Source organism: Salmo trutta, chromosome 38 (genome assembly GCF_901001165.1).
Source record: "Salmo trutta chromosome 38, fSalTru1.1, whole genome shotgun sequence".
NCBI lineage: Eukaryota > Metazoa > Chordata > Actinopteri > Salmoniformes > Salmonidae > Salmo > Salmo trutta.
Genome location: NC_042994.1, coordinates 9,786,309 through 9,805,359, shown reverse-complemented (window position 1 = coordinate 9,805,359; position 19,051 = coordinate 9,786,309). Strand labels below are relative to the sequence as shown.

The window sequence follows — 19,051 nt, the reverse complement described above, 5'->3', positions numbered from 1 at the left end:
TAGTGGAAGCCATAGGAAGTGCTCAACGATTAATAAGCCCCTGTGTGTTTCAATGGCATAGGCTTAAAGGTAATTCATCACATCAGGTATCCACTTCCTATCAGAATTTGTCTCAGGGTTTTGACTGCCATATGAGTTCTGTTATACTTACAGACACCATTCAAACAGTTTTAGAAAATTCAGAGTGTTTTCTATCCAAACCTGAACAATAATATGTATATTCTAGCTTCTGAGTTGGTGTAGGGGGCAGTTAAAAATGGGCACATATTTTTTTCAAAATTCTCAATACTGCCCCCTATCCCTTAAGTAACTAGCTACATGAATAGTTGAGAGCTAGCTTTAGAATTTTTTGGTCGTTGAGAATTTTTTTTATGTATTTTTATGTATTTTTATGTATTTGAGAATGTGTGAAAGTGTTTGCTGTTGCTGTAATACAGTATAATTTGTGTGATGTTTACGTTTTTAGCTTTCTTTAGTGGCGTCACAGCATTGTTGCATACTCCATTCTGTTCATCTGCTGCATCCAAGGGAAAGGAAGCTTCTTGGCAGGGAAAAAAACACATTTGAATAAATAATACAATTCAGAGTTAAATACTTTGTTGTTGTAATAAATTTTTTTCATCGTATTTTGAATAACTTATGGAAAAAACACACTGTCATGAAGCATTATGACCATCCTGTGTGACTTTACATGGACTAAGAAAATACAGTTTATGACACTTTCATGAAGCATTTTGACCATCCTGTGTCTCTTTAATTGGACTAAGAAAATACACTTCATGACACTAGAAAATGTAATATTACATAAACATACTGTTTACAAGTAGGCTACGGTGTAATGGAATGATTTGCTTTGTGTGGTAGGTTTTGTGGGATTTGTCGCTCTTATGTAGATGTCATAACCAGCCGTAAAATAACGTAATATGTCACAACAGGTCTAACTATACGTGCCATGACAATGTTCTGACATAATGACAGTTTGTTGTTTTTGCTGTTATGACTTACTATGACATGGTTATGACCATGTCATAATGTGTTATGACCCTAGGTGTCAAATAAAATGTTACCCTTTTTTCAATCCAATCTCAACCTCCATGTTTTCGCGAAAGTGTATTTATGTCGATGGGAAAAGTACGTCTTGCCAAACAACTATTTTTCCTTCAAAATATCTACTATTAAATTGTTTTCTTTATAATGGCCTTCATCCACTTTAGATTACCACCGAGGCACGAGTTCCAACCAGCAATAAGTGTCCATTTTAAAAGCCACTAATGTTTTTTTTAGGTTCTCTATGGGGCTATCGGCGGACAATGGAGTGGCGTAGTCGGCAAGTCATATACACTTGAAGCACATCAATTATCAAGCCTTAAAATCACATTTTGAGTAGCAAAGTAGTGGACAAATAGAGCGCAAAGGAATGACTTGCAATGAGGGGAAAGAGGTATATAAGGAATGGTGGGGGGAAGGGGATAGGATGCAATAGCCCCTGTACAAATCAAAACACTCAGGCCATGTTTGTTCTCTTTGCAATTACTCATTAATCTAAAAAGTCTTCTTGGGTAAATCTGGCATTTTATGTTCCCCAAACTCATTGGCTGAAGTGAAAATATGATCAGGGATAAGGGAGGAGAGTAGGTGAGTCAGACAGTCAGATAAGTGAGCGTTTGAGGGAATTTTGTCCAAGCCCAAATTTGGCTGAAAATCCACATCTGCATCTTGACGCTTTAATATTTAAAACAGCAAACATTTTTGGAGCGGCTTCCTCATAATCTTACTGTATGCAAAGCTAAATAAATAAGATGAAACAGTTGTCAATTACAAATTACAATTGTAAACACACCATGAAGTGGATTCTGTTTTTCATTCGCTGTGAACTTGACGATATTGGGTTACTCTATCTTCATAACTCCTTCCATAGTGCATTATTTCCAACAATATTGTTATAAATAGGTTATGATGATTCACCTATGACTATCATTTTATTCGGTGAAGTAAAGTACAGTTGTCACCCAGGAAAGGAATGGGGGGAGGGGGGTGAGAAAGGGATGCTATTTGTCCACTATAGAAGTGCACTCTCTTGGGGAAAAAAGAGGTCATGTTAACTTCTTTCACCACACTGAGAGGTGTATTAACAAGCTGGTGGTGAAACCAGGGGGGGCTTCCGCGAAACACACTAAAATATCTGAATTTGCCAACGGTCATTGTCTGGAACCTGAGAGGGAGCCTTCGGCCTTCTTCCATGTTCCGCAGGTTGGAGAAAAAAACAGAGAAGGAATGACTTCTCAAAATAACTTCAAATAGCCTCTATTACTGAACTCCCCATTCAAACCTCTATTAGGCGGTGGATTGGAATCAGCCGAGGAGCAAAAGCCCTGCCTGGCTCTCACTATGGTCAGCCATAGAGCTGTCCTGCAGTACGGCAACATTGCAGTTTAATGGACCTTGACTTTAATTGCGATGTTGATGCTCCTTCTCATCTTGGCTTTATTGTAGGGAGTTGTTTACCTTGACATGGAACATGTTTGAACTTGAAGGTGAACTGAATGCGAACAGCAGAAAAATACAAATAAATGAGTAAAAAAATTCTAATAACACTTTGTATGGCGGTTGTTGCACAATATCTAGACTATGAACCCTATGTCAACTCTAGCAGTACATGGATGAATAGGACTTAATATGATTTCCTTTTAGAGAAAGGGTGAAAGAGATGAAAGGAGGGATGGTTTGATAGGATTAAACTGTATATGGAGGAGCATATGACACATGAACTAGTGTTCATAAACTCAATAGATACAGTATAATGTATGTAGGAACTAAAAGGTTGTATAACAAAACATTTTGTATGAAAAGAGGTGCTGTAACAGTCTATTGAGGCTAGCAATTAATAGCTCAAGCTAGAGCTTTCTATAACTGAGTGAGCCCCTCAGTTCAACACAATTCAATTGGCTGGTGCTAAACTAGTCTTCCATGAACATAATATGTGGCTCCCAGGTGACAAAATGCACTTTATCCCTCACCAGTCCTCACACTGAGCTCCCTCCACTGACTTTCAGCCTGACTCGCCTGAGTCGCCTCTCATGTCAAATCCACATTGGAGTTGGTGAAGACAAAGATAGACCAAAATTTGCATGCTATAGGGATAAATCTCCACACAAAGTGGAAAAATAACACACTTAACTATGTCATATCAGCGCTAGCTCTCCTCCGCAGATACTAAGCACATCCAATGCCCCAGTAAATGTTTAAGATCTCCATCATTCCAGACCAATTCCGAAGAACACAATTCATCGCGCCGACTTCTGAAAATAAGGTGTTAGTGCTCATCAAGCTGCCTTGCAGGGGGAAGAAGAAGCCGAACCTCTCGCACCTGTGTGATAATGAATCACAAGACAGCCCGAAGGCAAACGCCGAAGTGTCTGAGCGGATAGAAAAAGACCAGAGAGAAGGAGAAAATGAGAGAAGGAAGGAATTCACACTTACTTGGAGCAGAGCCTTCCTAATGACTCTCCCCACATCCTGGGACGTCAGGGATGTACTCGTCCAGATTAGCGGAGAAAGATAAAAGCAGAGATTTGAAGAACTCTGTCAGAGAGAGAGAGAGAGACCCAGGGGAGAAACAGAAACAGACCATTAACCCTTTCACACGTACCATCACACGGTTGGTGATATTTTGGTCCCTGACGCTTACGATCAAACCCATGTGATTAGAGTCAGGCGCAGGACAGCAGATATGAGTAATGTCACAATTTTACTCAATAATAATAACAATACACATCAATAAATACAAGGCCACAAATACAGACCGCAATACAATAAACAATCACTCACAAACAACTATGGGGGAACAGAGGGTTAAATAATGAGCTAGTAATTGGGGGATTGAAACCAGGTGTGTAAAACAAAGACAAAACAAATGGAAAATGGATCAGCGATGGCTAGAAAGCCAGTGACGTTGAACGCCGCCCGAACACGGAGAGGGACCAACTTCGGCGGAAGTTGTGACACCTAAGCATTGAGTATAACACCATAAAGGTTATGAAATTAGTATCGTTACCTCGTGTGTCTGCGGTTATAAGGAATATACACAAAAATATTATGCTACAGTAGAAAGGACATAACAGACATGCAGAAACTATTATGACGTAATAAGGCACTTACTTTCATAGAAATGCACACATCTCCAAAGTTATTATTGGTAACGAAAACAACTATGACTTCGATGCAGGCAACAGACGGAAAATGTGAACACGTGTGTGCAGAACGGGAGATGAGCAAATGTCTGCAGACTTAAACTGCACTAACAATTGGCAAGTGTTTGGGGAATTTTGTCCGGGTCAGAAATGTCGTAAAAATGACTACTTTTATGTGAATGAATGAGGCGGAACACACCTCAATTCAAACTGTTCTTAGAAAATAAAAAACTTGTTTGAAAATAATTTGAAATTGACAAATTTAAAACAGCCCTATAAATAAAAACAGTGCCTTGGTTTGAGGGCAGCGCGGATTAAATGTACTGTTGCTTAACAACCACATTCTGGAATAGAGAGAACGTTCTAACATCACGTGCATAAAAAACTCACGCTGGGGCGACTGTTAGAGATATTTGAAACTCACGCATGAAATGGTTAATTAAACTCCTGATCTATGTGCAATATTCTCAAGATATCCTCCTCATTCCACACTGTCATTCATTCTGGTTGTTTCCTTCCTCTAATTGCCTTCTGATGGGTGGGAAAGCTGACAGAGATGTTGGTGTGTGTGTGTGAGTGTGTGCGTATGCGTATGCGTGTGCTCATGGTTTGACAAGTGGAGATGATTGCTCGCACATGTGCTTTCTTAGATAATTGGGGAAATGTCCTCTTCTCATATATCCTGACATACTCAAATGTAAAGTACCCTCAAACGTTGCATACCAAGTGAGATGGCTGCTATATGTGTTAATTAGCATTACATTAGGAAGAATCATTGAAAGAGAGAGAGAGAGAGAGAGAGAGAGAGAGAGAGAGAGAGAGAGAGAGAGAGAGAGAGAGAGAGAGAGAGAACTGATCCTTGGACTGCTATCGTCTTGGTGTCTTGCAGTATGGTGTTGGCTGAAGACACTTGGACCGTAACAGTGTTCATTCCCTCGCTGGTGAAGGTGTACGAGATGCTCCCGTCTAAGCTGATCACCGGCTGGAGGAAGAAGGAACATGGACAAAATGGATGATCACACTTTGATCCGGTCATAATCCCTTCACCTAAAACCTTTAGCTAAAACCTCAGAACATGAAAGAAACCCATTTCAGATGATAACAACTTCTCCTTGAACTTCTCACTAAGAGTAGTCAGAAGTTCTGACTTGAGTAAAACCCTACAAAACACATCCTCCCCATAAGACCTAGAACCAATGCAGCTAAGGTCATAACTTGTGACATACTAATAAGATGTTTGAAGAAAATACAAAATCAGAGACTGCTCCACCTCTATCATAGCCGCCTTCGATCAAAGAAGAGGTCAATGTATGTAATACCATAGAAATCATGTATAACCCATATATACATCAGTGGAGGCTACTGAAGGGAGAACAGCTTATAATAATGGCTGAAATGGAATGGAACTGAAATGAAAACCAGGTCTTTGATGTGTTCGATGCGGTTCCATTGACACTGTGCTAGCCATTACAATAAGCCTGTCCTCCGATTTAGTTACAGTGACACTAGCCACCACTGCAGTACATGTACAGTATATGGCATTATAGGGGAAGTCCCCTTTTGAATAGTGTCAGTTTACCTTTACTAATGTTGTACAGTTGGTAATCCACATACAGTATACTGTATACTATACACAACATCAAAAGAGGACCTGTGTCTGCACCATGTGGTCGCACTACTGGAGTCCTGGAGTCCCACAGGGCTCGGTTCTAGGCCATCTTCTCTGTACACCAAGTGTTTTAAGTCCAATTTACTTCACTGCTGTTCCCCAGTCACCAGAAGTAGGTGAGGGTCCTAGAGTGGATGGGTCAGACCACTGCTGTTAGATTTACTTCCTTGTTCTTGATGGCCACAAACGGAGCCAGCAGCTGGACATGTTCCACAGAACCTGATACAAACACAGAGGATGATTCAGATTCAGTTTTGGATGATTCAGACTCAGTAGTGGATGATTCACTCAGTATATGATTGTAATTATATGGTTATTGTTTCAGACTACCTACTTCACAATATGAAAAGCACTCGCACATCGACATATTATTTTTAGATAATTTTTTGTTAAATATGAAAAGCACTGGCACATCGACATATTAATTTTACAGGTGCTTGGGAAAAAGAAATAGAAACCTTCTTAAATGAAGAATTAGAGAAAAGAAGATCTCTCACACTGAGCTTGCCAGTATCACTTATCATTATCACTGGGGTAATATGTGGGATTTTCTTCTCAGTAAGACCACTTTAGCTGAAAAGGGAAGGTGAATGAAATCTCCCTCAACAATTATCATAACTGTCATAATGTTTTATAGTTTTGATGGAATTTAGTTGAAGAACAAGATTTATTCTAGACTTAAAACACGCTTTATCATGTTTTTGACGTGATGCCTTATGAGTAATACTGTGGTCTGCCATGCTGAGACCGAAATGGGAGCTGACGTGGGTGTACGTGGCATTACCGTGATCTAAGCGGTGAAGTTTCCTATAGCGGAGAGATATAACATGGTATTTTAACAGTAAATCTCCGGCTGACAGTGGTGTGACTCGGCGTTCTGTCGTGTACATATCCGCCTGGGCTTCTGTTAACTCTTATCCTCTTTAACTGAGACTAATCTTTATCCTTATCCTAGCTTTCAAACACATGCAGTGTGTGTGTGTGTGTGTTTGATGTGTGTGATATGTGTGACAGAGAGAGAAAGTGTGTGTATATGTGTGTCTCTTTTAAGTCTGTGTCTATGCGGATGTGCGTGATGTAAGTCATTTGGACAGGCTCCCTTAACTAACTGTGTCTGTTGTAAAAAATATTCCAATTGGAAATCTGTGGCGGCATCGTGCTAAAAGCATCACCTGCACTCCTGACCTGAAAATGTACTAAACCATGGAGAAAAAAACACCAGCAGAATATATGACATAAAAAATATCAAAGTACACTGATTGAAAGTGTCGTGGTGACCAGAGACAACATTTAAATGGAACTTTCACTAATTGACAAAGCCTCCCTGTTCAAATCCAGAGACAAGGGGGCAATTCAAACACTGCACCACAAGGAGCTGGATAATCCTTTTAGACATAAGCGTGTTATATTTGTATCTATTATTTACTTGACATTTGGCTGGCTTGTTCACACAACAGTAGTAGGCCTGATTACCTACAGGGAGGAGGTGAGGGCCCTGGCAGTGTGGTGCCAGGAAACAGCAGAGGAAGCACCCCCCTATCCACATTGATGGGACTGCAATGGAGAAGGTGGAAAGCTTCAAGTTACTCGGCGTACACATCACTGACAATATGAAATGGTCCACCCACACAGACAGTGTGGTAAAGAAGGTGCAACAGCGCCTCTTCAACCTCAGGAGGCTGAAGAAATGGGGCTTGTCACCTAAAACCCTCACAAACTTTTACAGATGCACAATTGAGAGCATCCTGTCGGGCTGTCGGGCAACTGCACCACCCGCTACCACAGGGCATTCCAGAGGGTGGTGCGGTCTGCCCAATGCATCACCGGGGTCAAACTACCTGCCCTCCAGGACACCTACAACACCCGATGTCACAGGAAGGCCAAAAAGATCATCAAGAACAACAACCACCCGAGCCACTGCCTGTTCACCCCGCTATCATCCAGAAGGCGAGGTCAGTACAGGTGCATCAAAGCTGGGACCGAGAGACTGAAAAACATTGCTTCTATCTCAAGGCCATCAGAATGTTAAATATTAATCACTAGCACATTAGAAGCTGCTGCCCTATATACATAGAGTTGAAATCACTGGCCACTATAACCTATGTGTGATCTTAAGGGTAAAACATGAACCACCGCTATGTTAACTTGAAATTTGATGACTTTTCGTAGAGTGACCCCAACATTAGAAAAAGTGAAATATCACCTTTGTTCATATTTCCATAAAAGCTGTACACCACCAGGGTACAAAGATTGTCTTAGGGTAGCTTTTGACCCGGCAGTTATAAAATAATTTACACATCACAAAGACACACACACACACACACACACACAAATTGAGATTGTGTGCTACTGATTGAACTAACCACATACACTACTAAAGTTCAGACAAAATAAAAACAATTTCAGACAAAATAAACATTTCCTAAAAGCATTGTTTACTCATGGGGAATGCAGTCAGAGGCTATAAACGTGCTGCAGATGATAGTCCCCCCAGTCCTCTCTTTGCAGAAGCCATGAATGCACGTTTCAGTGCCCAACAGGTCATAGATCTGATTTTTTCAGATGTCCAGGAGGAACAAGAGAACAATGATTTAGAAGAGGAGGAGGTATCTGAAGAAGTAGATGGGAAGAATACAACCCAGAGAACAATGCATCATCTTCAGATGAAGAAATCCCCCAAGCTGAAAGAGAGACATTTTTGTCAAAGAACAGCAAAATAACATGGTCCTTGTCACCATTTGACAACCAGGGCAGGATGGCAGCACAAAATGTCATAAGGATGACCCCAGGGCCCACAAGACATGCAGTTGTCCATGCCCAGAACATCGCCTCAACATTCTACATGTTCATCACACCAGCCATTGAAAAAATCTGGACAGGACAAATTTGGAGGGTTTCCGTAAACTGGAAAAAGATGGATGAGATTGACCTGCGTGCCTACATAGAGCTGCTAATCTTAGAGGGTGCGTATAGGTCCCGAGGTGAGGCTACATGTAGTCTCTGGGATGCAGAGAGATGAAGGGTGATGTTCCGTGCCACTATGCCACTGAAAGTCTTTCACACTTTCTCAAGAATGCTACGATTTGATAACCGTGAGTCAAGACCTGCAAGAAGTGTGAGAGACAAACTGTCAGCCATAAGAGAGATCTGAGAGAAGTGGATGGAGCGTCTGCCATACCTCTACAGCCCTGGGCCAGAAGAAACAGTGGATGAGCAACTGGTTCCATTCAGAAGTACATTTTTACTTCCATATCTGTAATGTAAGTGATTTTCAATGTTAATTTTATTATGTATTGCTGCAATATCATTGATTTATGTGATTGATTTACATTCTCCCAACCCATTGTGCTATTTTGTTAGTTTTTTTGCATTTTGTGTAACTTATTTTTTATTAACAATATCCTCCCAGACACCCTAGACCCACTCCAAGTCGCATACCACCCAAACAGATCCACAGATGACACAATCTCATTCGCACTCCACACTGCTCTTTCTCACCTGGATAAAAGGAAAACCTATGTGAGAATGTTGTTCATTGACTACAGCTCAGCGTTCAACACCATAGTGCCCACGAAGCTCATCTCTAAGCTAACACCTGCCTCTGCAACTGGATCCTGGACTTCCTAACGGGCCGCCCCTGGGTGGTAAGAGTAGGCAACAACACATCTGCCACACTGATCCTTAACACTGGGGCCCCTCAGGGGTGTGTACTTAGTCCCCTCCTTTATTCCCTGTTCATCCACGATTGCGTGGCCAAACACGACTCCAACACATCATTAAGTTTGCCTATTACACAACAGTGGTAGGCCTGATCATCGACAACAATGAAATGGCCTATAGGGAGGAGATCAGATAACTGGCTGTGTGGTGCCAGGACAACAACCTCTCCCTCAATGTGAACAAGACTAAGGAGCTGACTGTGGACTACAGGAAAAGGCGGGCCGAACAGGCCCCCATTAACATTGATGGGGCTGTAGTGGAGCAGGTCGACAGTTTTAAGTTCCCTGGTGTCCGTATCACCAACGAACTACCATGGTCCAAAGCATCCTGACCAGTTGCATCACCTCCTGGTATGGCAACTGCTCGGCATCTGACCATATGGTGCTACAGAGTGTAGTGCGAATGGCCCAGTACATCACTGGGGCAAAGCTTCCTGCCATCCAGGACCTATATAATAGGCGTGTCAGAGGAAAGCCCATAAAATTGTCAGAACCTCCAGTCACCCAAGTTATAGACTGTTTTCTCTGCTAGTGCACGGCAAGCGGTATCAGAGCACCAAGTCTAGAACCAAAAGGCTCCTCAACAGCTTCTACCCCCAAGCCATAAGACTGCTGAACAATTCATAAAATCGCCACTGGACAATTTACATTGACCCCCCCTCCCTGTTGTACACTGCTGCTACTCGCTGTTTGTTTGTTACATATGCATAGTCACTTCGCCCCCACCTACATGTACAGATAACCTCAACTAGCCTGTACCCCCGCACACTGACTCTTACCGGTACCCCCTGTATATAGCCTCTTTGTTGTTATTCTTATTGTGTTACTTTTTATCATTTATTTTTACCTTAGGATACTTATTTTCTTATTTTCTTATATTTTTATATTTTCTTCTTCTTGAACTGCACTGTTGGTTAACCTGTTAGGGATAGGGGGCAGTATTTTCACGCCCGGATAAAAAACGTACCCGATTTAATCTGGTTATTACTCCTGCCCAGAAACTAGAATATGCATATAATTAGTAGATTTGGATAGAAAACCCGCTAAAGTTTCTAAAACTGTTTGAATGGTGTCTGTGAGTATAACAGAACTCATATGGCAGGCCAAAACCTGAGAAGAATCTATATGGGAAGTGCCCTGTCTGACCATTTCTTGTCCTTCTATAGCCTCTTTATCGAAAATACAGGATCTCTGCTGTAACGTGACATTTTCTAAGGCTTTCATTGGCTCTCAGAAGGCACCAGAACGTTGAATGAGATCTCTGCAGTCTCTGGCCGAAAAACAGCAGGGGTTTTGGAGAGTGGTACTTCTGAGAACAATGGCACTGTTGTGCGCGTGCATGTGACGACTCCATGTTTTACTTTCAGTGTTTGAATGGATTCAACGTCTCCCGGTTGGAATATTATCGCTATTTCACGAGAAAAATTGCATAAAAATTGATTTTAAACAGCGTTTGACATGCTTCGAAGTGCGGTAATGGAATATTTTGAATTTTTTGTCACGAAATGCGCCGGCGCGTCACCCGGCGCGCGACAAACAAAACGGAGCTATTTGGATATAACTATGGATTATTTGGAACCAAAACAACATTGGTTGTTGAAGTAGAAGTCCTGGTAGTGCATTCTGACGAAGAACACCAAAGGTAATCCAATTTTTCTTATAGTAAATCTGAGTTTGGTGAGGGCCAAACTTGGTGGGTGTCAAAATAGCTAGCCATGATGGCCGGGCTATCTACTCAGAATATTGCAAAATGTGCTTTCACCGAAAAGCTATTTTAAAATCGGACACCGCGATTGCATAAAGGAGTTCTGTATCTATAATTCTTAAAATATATATATTTTTTGTCAACGTTTATCGTGAGTAATTTAGTAAATTTACCGGAAGTTTTTGGTGGGTATGCTAGTTCTGAACAAAACATGCTAATGTAAAAAGCTGGTTTTTGATATAAATATGAACTTGATTGAACAAAACATGCATGTATTGTATAACATAATGTCCTAGGAGTGTCATCTGATGAAGATCATCAAAGGTTAGTGCGGCATTTAGCTGTGGTTTTGGTTTTTGTGACATATATGCTAGCTTGAAAAATGGGTGTGTGATTATTTCTGGCTGGGTACTATCCTGACATAATCTAATGTTTTGCTTTCATTGTAAAGCCTTTTTGAAATCGGACAATGTGGTAAGATAAAGGAGAGTCTTGTCTTTACAATGGTGTAAAATAGTCATATGTTTGAAAAATTGAAGTTTTAGCATTTTTGAGGTATTTGTAATTCGCGCCACTCTATACCATTGGATATTGGTGAGGCGTTCCGCTAGCGGAACGTCTGTCCCAAACAGGTTTAAGGGCTTGTAAGTTAGCATTTCACGGTAAAGTCTACACTTGTTGTATTCGCCGCATGTGACAAATAAAGTTTGATTTGATTTTGTTATCTGTGACAATGATACTAATTACTGATAGTAATCTCTTTTGTCAAAAGGTTGCTGTCCTTTCCGGCAGTATATGCCCAGCAAGCAAGCAAAGTATGGCATCAAGATATGGGTGGCCTTTGATGCACAATCCAGCTATGCTCGGAAGATACAAGTCTACACACGGAATCCGACCAGTGGAGGCCCAGAGAAGAACCAGGGGATGCGGGTTGTGCTTGATGTGACAGATGGACTGTGGGGGCACAATGTCACGTGAGACAATTTCTTCACCTCTAATGATCTTAGCCAGTAGCTTCTGAAGAGGAAGATCACCATGGTTGGTACAGTTAAAAAGAACAAGCCTGAGCTCCCCACTGCACTCCTCACAACAAGGGGGAGAGAGGCCTTTTCATCAAAGTTTGCCTTCACCCCCACCACCAGTGTATTTTCTTACCTCTCAAAGTGGAACAAGAATCTGGTCCTCCTGAGCACACTGCACAAAACAGCTGAGATCAGCGATCATGAGGACAGGAAGCCAGCCATCATCCTGGACTACAACCAGAACAAAGGAGATGTGGACAACCTGGACAAGGTGATTGGAACTTACAGCTGCAGGAGGATGACTGCCCGCTGGCCACTGGTCATCTTCCATAACATCGTTGATGTGTCCTCATATAATGACTTCATGATATGGAACAAGATCAACCCTACCTGGATGCCTGATAAGCGGAACAAGAGGAGGGTGTTCCTGGGGCAGCTGGCAAAGGCTATTGTAACCCCACACATTCAAAGCAGAGAGTGCCTCCCCTGCACAGCAGCCTCTGCAGCGCTTGTGAAAGCTGTTCAGGGGGCTGAATCTTGTCCTGATCCACCTGAGGCTGCAGCTGGGGCAGGCGAGAGGAGGAGATGCCAATTCTGTCCCCCAAAGGAGGACTGTAAAACAAATACTATGTGCTGCACATGTGAGAAATACATCTGCAAAGTCCATGCAAACACATTTGCATACTGTCCAACGTGCTAATTAGAGATGATTGATTTAAGTTCTTCACATTTTTGTTTTGTGTCTATTATTGTTGTTGTTTATACACCTTGTCGGTGGGGGCAATGTTTAAAAAAATGGGAGAATACTAGTATTTTGTTTCTGAATTCCTCATTGCATAGTATGTAAGAATATATCAATATGTTGCCAAAAAAGTTCAATTGTTTTTCTCTCCAAAAAAATGCATTCAAAACTACTTTCAGCACATTTCTGCTACTTCCTTAGGCTATACAAGTGCTATATCTTGCTAAAAAAATAATGTTTACACCTATGCAATACCTTTAATGATAAACCTCTACTTTAGTAAAGAAAACAATTATGACAGATGTGTTGAAATAAAAACGAGTGGTGTCCACTGATTAAATGCAGTATTTCTGCATTGTGAAGAGGGAAAACCAAGATATTCATGATGAATGATATGTTGTTTCTTTATGCAAAATAGATTTGGGGTTTAAAATTCAATTAAGCTGCTTTATAGTAGTTGTTCAGTGAAGGCGGGTCATTTTTTACCCTTAGGACAAAGGGAGTATACAGAATGTTAAGACAACACAAGGGTTAATAATGGAACACTAGTTTACATATTTTGCATTATTCATCTCATATTGTACACTACCGTTCAAAAGTTTGGGTTGACTTAGAAATGTCCTTGTTTTTGAAAGAAAGCAGTTTTTTTTACTATTAAAATAACATCAAATTGATCCGAAATACAGTATAGACATTGTTAATGTTGTAAATTACTATTGTCCCGCAAAACACCAGTCTCATGTCAACAGTGAAGAGGCGACTCCGGGATGCTGGCATTCTAGGCAGAGTTCTTCTGTCCAGTGTCAGTGTTCTTTTGCCCATCTTAATCTTTTATTTTCATACTATTTAATGAAGCTGCCAGTTGAAGACTTGTGATGCGTCTGTTTCTGAAACTAGACACTCTAATGTACTTGTTCTCTTGCTCAGTTGTGCATCAGGGCCTCCCACTCCTCTTTCTATTCTGGTTAGAGCCAGTTTGCGCTATTCTGTGGAGGGAGTAGTACACAGCTTTGTACGAGATCTTCAGTTTCTTGGCAATTTCTCGCATGGAATAGCCTTCATTTCTCAGAACAAGAATAGACTGGAGAGTTTCAGAAGAAAGTCTTTGTTTCTGGCCATTTTGAGCCTGTAATCGAACCCACAAATGCTGATGCTCCAGATTCTCAACTAGTCTAAAGAAGGCCAGTTTTATTGCTTCTTTAATCAGAACAACAGTTTACAGCTGTGCCAACATAATTATAAAAGGGTTTTCTAATGATCAATTAGCCTTTTAAATGATAAACTTAAATGATAAACACAACGTGCCATTGGAACACAGAAGTGATGGTTGCTGATAATGGGCCTCTGTACGCCTTTGTAGATATTCTAGCTACAATAGTCATTTACAACATTAACAATGTCTACACTGTATTTCTGATCAACTTGATGTTATTTTACTTTCTAAAACAACAACATTTCTAAGTGACCCCAAACTTTGAATGGTAGTGTATATACTGTATTCTATTCTACTGTATCTTATTCTATGCCGCTCTGACATTGCTCGCCCAAATATTTATATATTCTTAATTCCATTCCTTTACTTTAGATTTGCGTGCATTGTGTTTTGTTGTGAAATTGTTAGATATTACTGCACTGTTCGAGCTAGAAACACAAGCATTTTGTTACACACGCAATGACATCTGCTAAACACGTGTATGTGACAAATAAAATTTGATTACAAGATAAAGTGCAAGAGAGCATTAATGTTCTGGACTATGTGCATAGCATTCTGGTACATTGCCTATAACTGGCTTCACTGTACACTGTTGTATACTTAGTAAGTTGATTATTTACAGAGAAATATGAGGCAGAGATATTCAATTATGATCCATGAGAACCACAGCACTGTTGTTTTCCATCCTTTCCCTCCAATTACGGACTGATTCAGACCAGGGGCACCAGGTTAGCGACCACTCTGGCCAATCAATGGCCGACATAACATGAACTGACCAATTATCTACAAGGTACAGTACAAACTACAACCAGAAGTATTTCATTCCTCGATGGCGGGAATTGAATATCCCTGACAAAATAGATGAATGTATAGAGGTGACGTACAAGGTGGTAGTATCAAACCCCAGGGTGTTCTCCGCCAATGCAGAGACACGGAACATCTCAGCCGTCTTATAAATGTGTCTGATACCCTCTTCGATCCAGCACAGGTTGGAGTAGGAGACCTCAATGCCATCTCTGAAATCCAGTTGGATGTTGGTTCTCATTGAGTCACCCTGGAAAGCAAGTAAGGACTATAGATGAAGAAATAAATAAATAAAAACAGAAAGAAAGAAAGAAAAAGAAAGAAAGGTAAAGTTCATCTTTATAAAAAAATTGGGATTGCATCATATTCTGCCCCACCGTGTTTGCCTGTTACTGCTAATGAGGTGTGTGTGTGTGTGTGTGTCTCTCTCTCTGTGTGTGTGAGAGAGAGCTAATGTGTGTGTTAGACACTCCCTGCTCTGCCTCTACAGTATCTGCAGCAGTTGTCAGTGGCTCCAGCTGCCACTGCGACCAAATCCTCCCACTTATCCCGCCCGTACCCTGCGAGCAAGCACAACTAACTCCCAGCCTCCCTGCAGCACATTGTAACGCAATGCAATTGGGATCTTTATTTGCAACAATGCATTAGCACAACAGGGCTCCAGTCCCGAAACAAACACAACAATAACAAAAGGCAAAAACGATTTCTCTCTCTCGTGCGCTCTCTCTCTCTCGGTCTCTCTCTGTCTCGCTCTCTCACTCCTTATTCGCTATCTGTTTTGCTTCTTTTCAAGCGCAGCAGAGTGTGAAAACCCGGGAGGGTTGGCTGTGTATGGGGGAAGGCTACTGGGGGTATATTTCACGCCATTATACCCAGAAAATGTAAAACTATGAATAAGCCAAATAAAGAAAGTCAGAATAAAATGGATTATAGTAATAGCTACTGTGTGGAACTGTAATGGCCCACAAGCCTTTGCCAAAATGGCACTCGGAATAGCACTTAGGTCTTCGGTGGCGTCGATGTCATTCAGGCTTTTGTTGGTATCCGTTGTTCACACTCTCTGGACACTTCTAGTTCTCTATCGAGGTGCCCTGGGATCGCTAGCTAATCTGCATGAGACTTATGATGGCCTACTGGCTAAATGTCACGCTTTGTGTCCGTGGCTCCGTGTGTGACTCAGAGGGCCTCAAAATCCAAAATGCATAATAGGGTAAGCGTCATGGTCTGGACAGCAGTGCTGGTTGACAATTCGTTTTTTTTTTGTTAGTTCAGGTCCAGACACAGTAGGACAGTGTAATGTACTCTTGTTCAGGTGAATGTCAACACATAAAGGATGGTATAAATGGTGTGATGTCAGTGAAGTCATGCTGATGGTGTGTCATACCTGGGTTCAGATAGTTTTTGCTTTCTTTAAAATGCTTTGAGTGTTTGATTGAGCCTGCCTGGGGAGCTAGATGGACTGATTTGCACTTTTGGGACTATTCCAATGGTTCTGGTTGGTGTATACATTACATACTACAAGGCAGCTAATGCACAGTAAATCTGGTTGGTGTACACATGACATCTATACGGTAGCTAATGCACAGTAAATCTGGTTGGTGTAAACATAACATGCTATAATGTAGCTAATGTACAGTAAATCTGGATGGTGTACATATGACATCTATAAGGTCACTTTGTGATAATGAAAACTTGACGTGTGACACTACAGATCCCATCCCTCTCTTAAAACATCAAACTTTCTTCCACCTCCCTCTCTCCTTTCTTTTCGTTTTGTGAACACATCAAATATTTAGAGCCATTTGCTCTCCCCAAGAAATACTGCCATCTCGGGCTTCATGAATATAAATTAAAGTCTGAATTCAATGGGACCGAAGGATTTTCCGAATGCATGAGACCCAACGCCATGAAGAGTCTTCACCTCCATTAGTCTCATGTGATAGTTGTTTAGAATTATTTTGGGACTGAAATTATTATAAGATACATTTCACAAACTTTTTGACCACATGGCATGTGTCTCTTATCAGAGGATGCCTCTCTTAATGAAATAAATGCATCTTCATTTCCTCAGCTCATCACACGGTAATATGACAGCTGGGCCCGGGAGAGACCTCGTGGGAGAGACACTTACTTCTTATCTGCAGTGCAGGGGGAAAGCACCACCGCACCGAGCAGAGCGCCTCCGCACTTATTCCACCTGAATTTAATGTGAAGGTGGTTGAACAGTGTCTAGGGAGTGAGGGGAGCGAGGCAAGGCCCTGGCCCTAGGAGGCTACTCTGAGTCTATCACTCTATAACAGGGTCTCCAGGGGTGCATCTCTCTCTAAGGTCTTTATCTCTTACTCTGTCTCTCAGCTCCGGGCTTGGGGCCTGTAGCTGTGTGTAGGTGATGGCGTGTTGCAATCTTTCAGGAGTTGGGATATATGGGATGACATAACATTGAAATCGTTTCAGGCGTATGCCTGGAGAAACATCCATGCCGAACATGGGAAACACATCCATATTTCACTCAGCAACAGGCCTACAGTGAGTGAGTTTTACACCACATGCTAGTACTACTTTTACAACCATGCAGAACAATACAAAGCACATTGCTTTACATTCCATGGCTTAAGGTAAAAATCAATGCAACTCATAACAGTAATGTATACAAAGGTGTCCATTTGGGCTCCTACAGGCCCAAAAAGGAGACATTTTGGCTTTTGGCCCAGCCCTACCTCATCCAGATGCAAAAGGAAGGTGACGTTGGTGTGCAGGTCGGCGGTAAGCTTGCCCTCTCTGGTGGAGAGAGAAAGGCCTTTTGGAGCCCTGTTGGGAAACATCTGCTTCCTAGATGTGTACATGTCCTTGACTCCCTTGATGCAGTTGTGGGACACCACTCTTCGGTACCTTAAGAAGATACCATATGAATTAGTTAGTACATGTTCAGTATGGTTTACTGAGGTTATGGCTTCATGGCACTACTAGTTAACAAGGCTAAGGTATTGGTCACGTTCAAAAATGTTATTTTTAACTTCAAAGTGATTGTGGAAGTGTGAACAAGACTTTCTATTCTTTGACTAAACATAAAAATGCTTAGTAACTACTTAACAAAACATTACGTTTAACCCTGAATGTTAATGTCTGACACAAGACATACAGTAGTTGTCGGTAAACACTGACAAAACTCCAACATGTTCTCTAACTCCTAGACAAAACTTGACTATTAAGCTTGGGGAAGCGAATGCATAAATGAAGGATGCACCGTTCTCCTCAGACCTACACCATCCTGAGGCGTCCTAATCTGTGTCCTAGGACTCCTGACTGTGCTTTGTAGCTCTCAGTAGTACACTATGTCACTCAGTATAGATCTACTGTCTGGTGAATGACTCAGGTCTAAATAGCCAATATCACTATTCACACTAGGAGCCATGCCAGAGGGTGTGACACCCTGACAGTGTTTCATTACAGTGGGAAGATGATGAAGCATTGGCCAACCTATACAGAGAGATACTGTAGCCACTGTAAGATGTAATGTTTTTTTGTTCTTCTCTTTTGAAATGTGTGATACCTATTTAGGCTTTTTAACATGGACCATATTATGACTAACATAATGCTTTACAAAATGAAACGGAAAAATATTTTACCTTTCATTGAGCAGAAATATACAGAAGGGTTGCCTTCACTTAGAACAGACAACATTGAAATGCTACAAAATAGAGTCTCTATCTGCAACTCACCATGTGCTGTTGAGGTACTTCTGTCCTTGGCTGCAGCTCCTTGATGGGTTGAACCAGAACGCAGGTAGACAGTTCCCTTCTCTATGCCGTTCATAGCCACAATCACTATAACAAATCACATACAGAATGTGATCAACATCAACACTTTCCCTCTACCTACTGTATATGTACATATCTACCTCAATTACCTCATACATCTGCACGTCAACTCGGTACTTGTACCCCGTGTATATAGCCAAGTTATCGTTACTTGGAAAGAGCCTGTAAG

At 41.4% G+C, this 19,051-nt stretch overlaps 1 pseudogene; it reads right to left on the bottom strand.

Moving 5' to 3' along the window:
- Nucleotides 1-19,051, bottom strand: part of LOC115177940 (VPS10 domain-containing receptor SorCS1-like) — a 265,507-nt pseudogene that overhangs the window by 22,610 nt on the left and 223,846 nt on the right.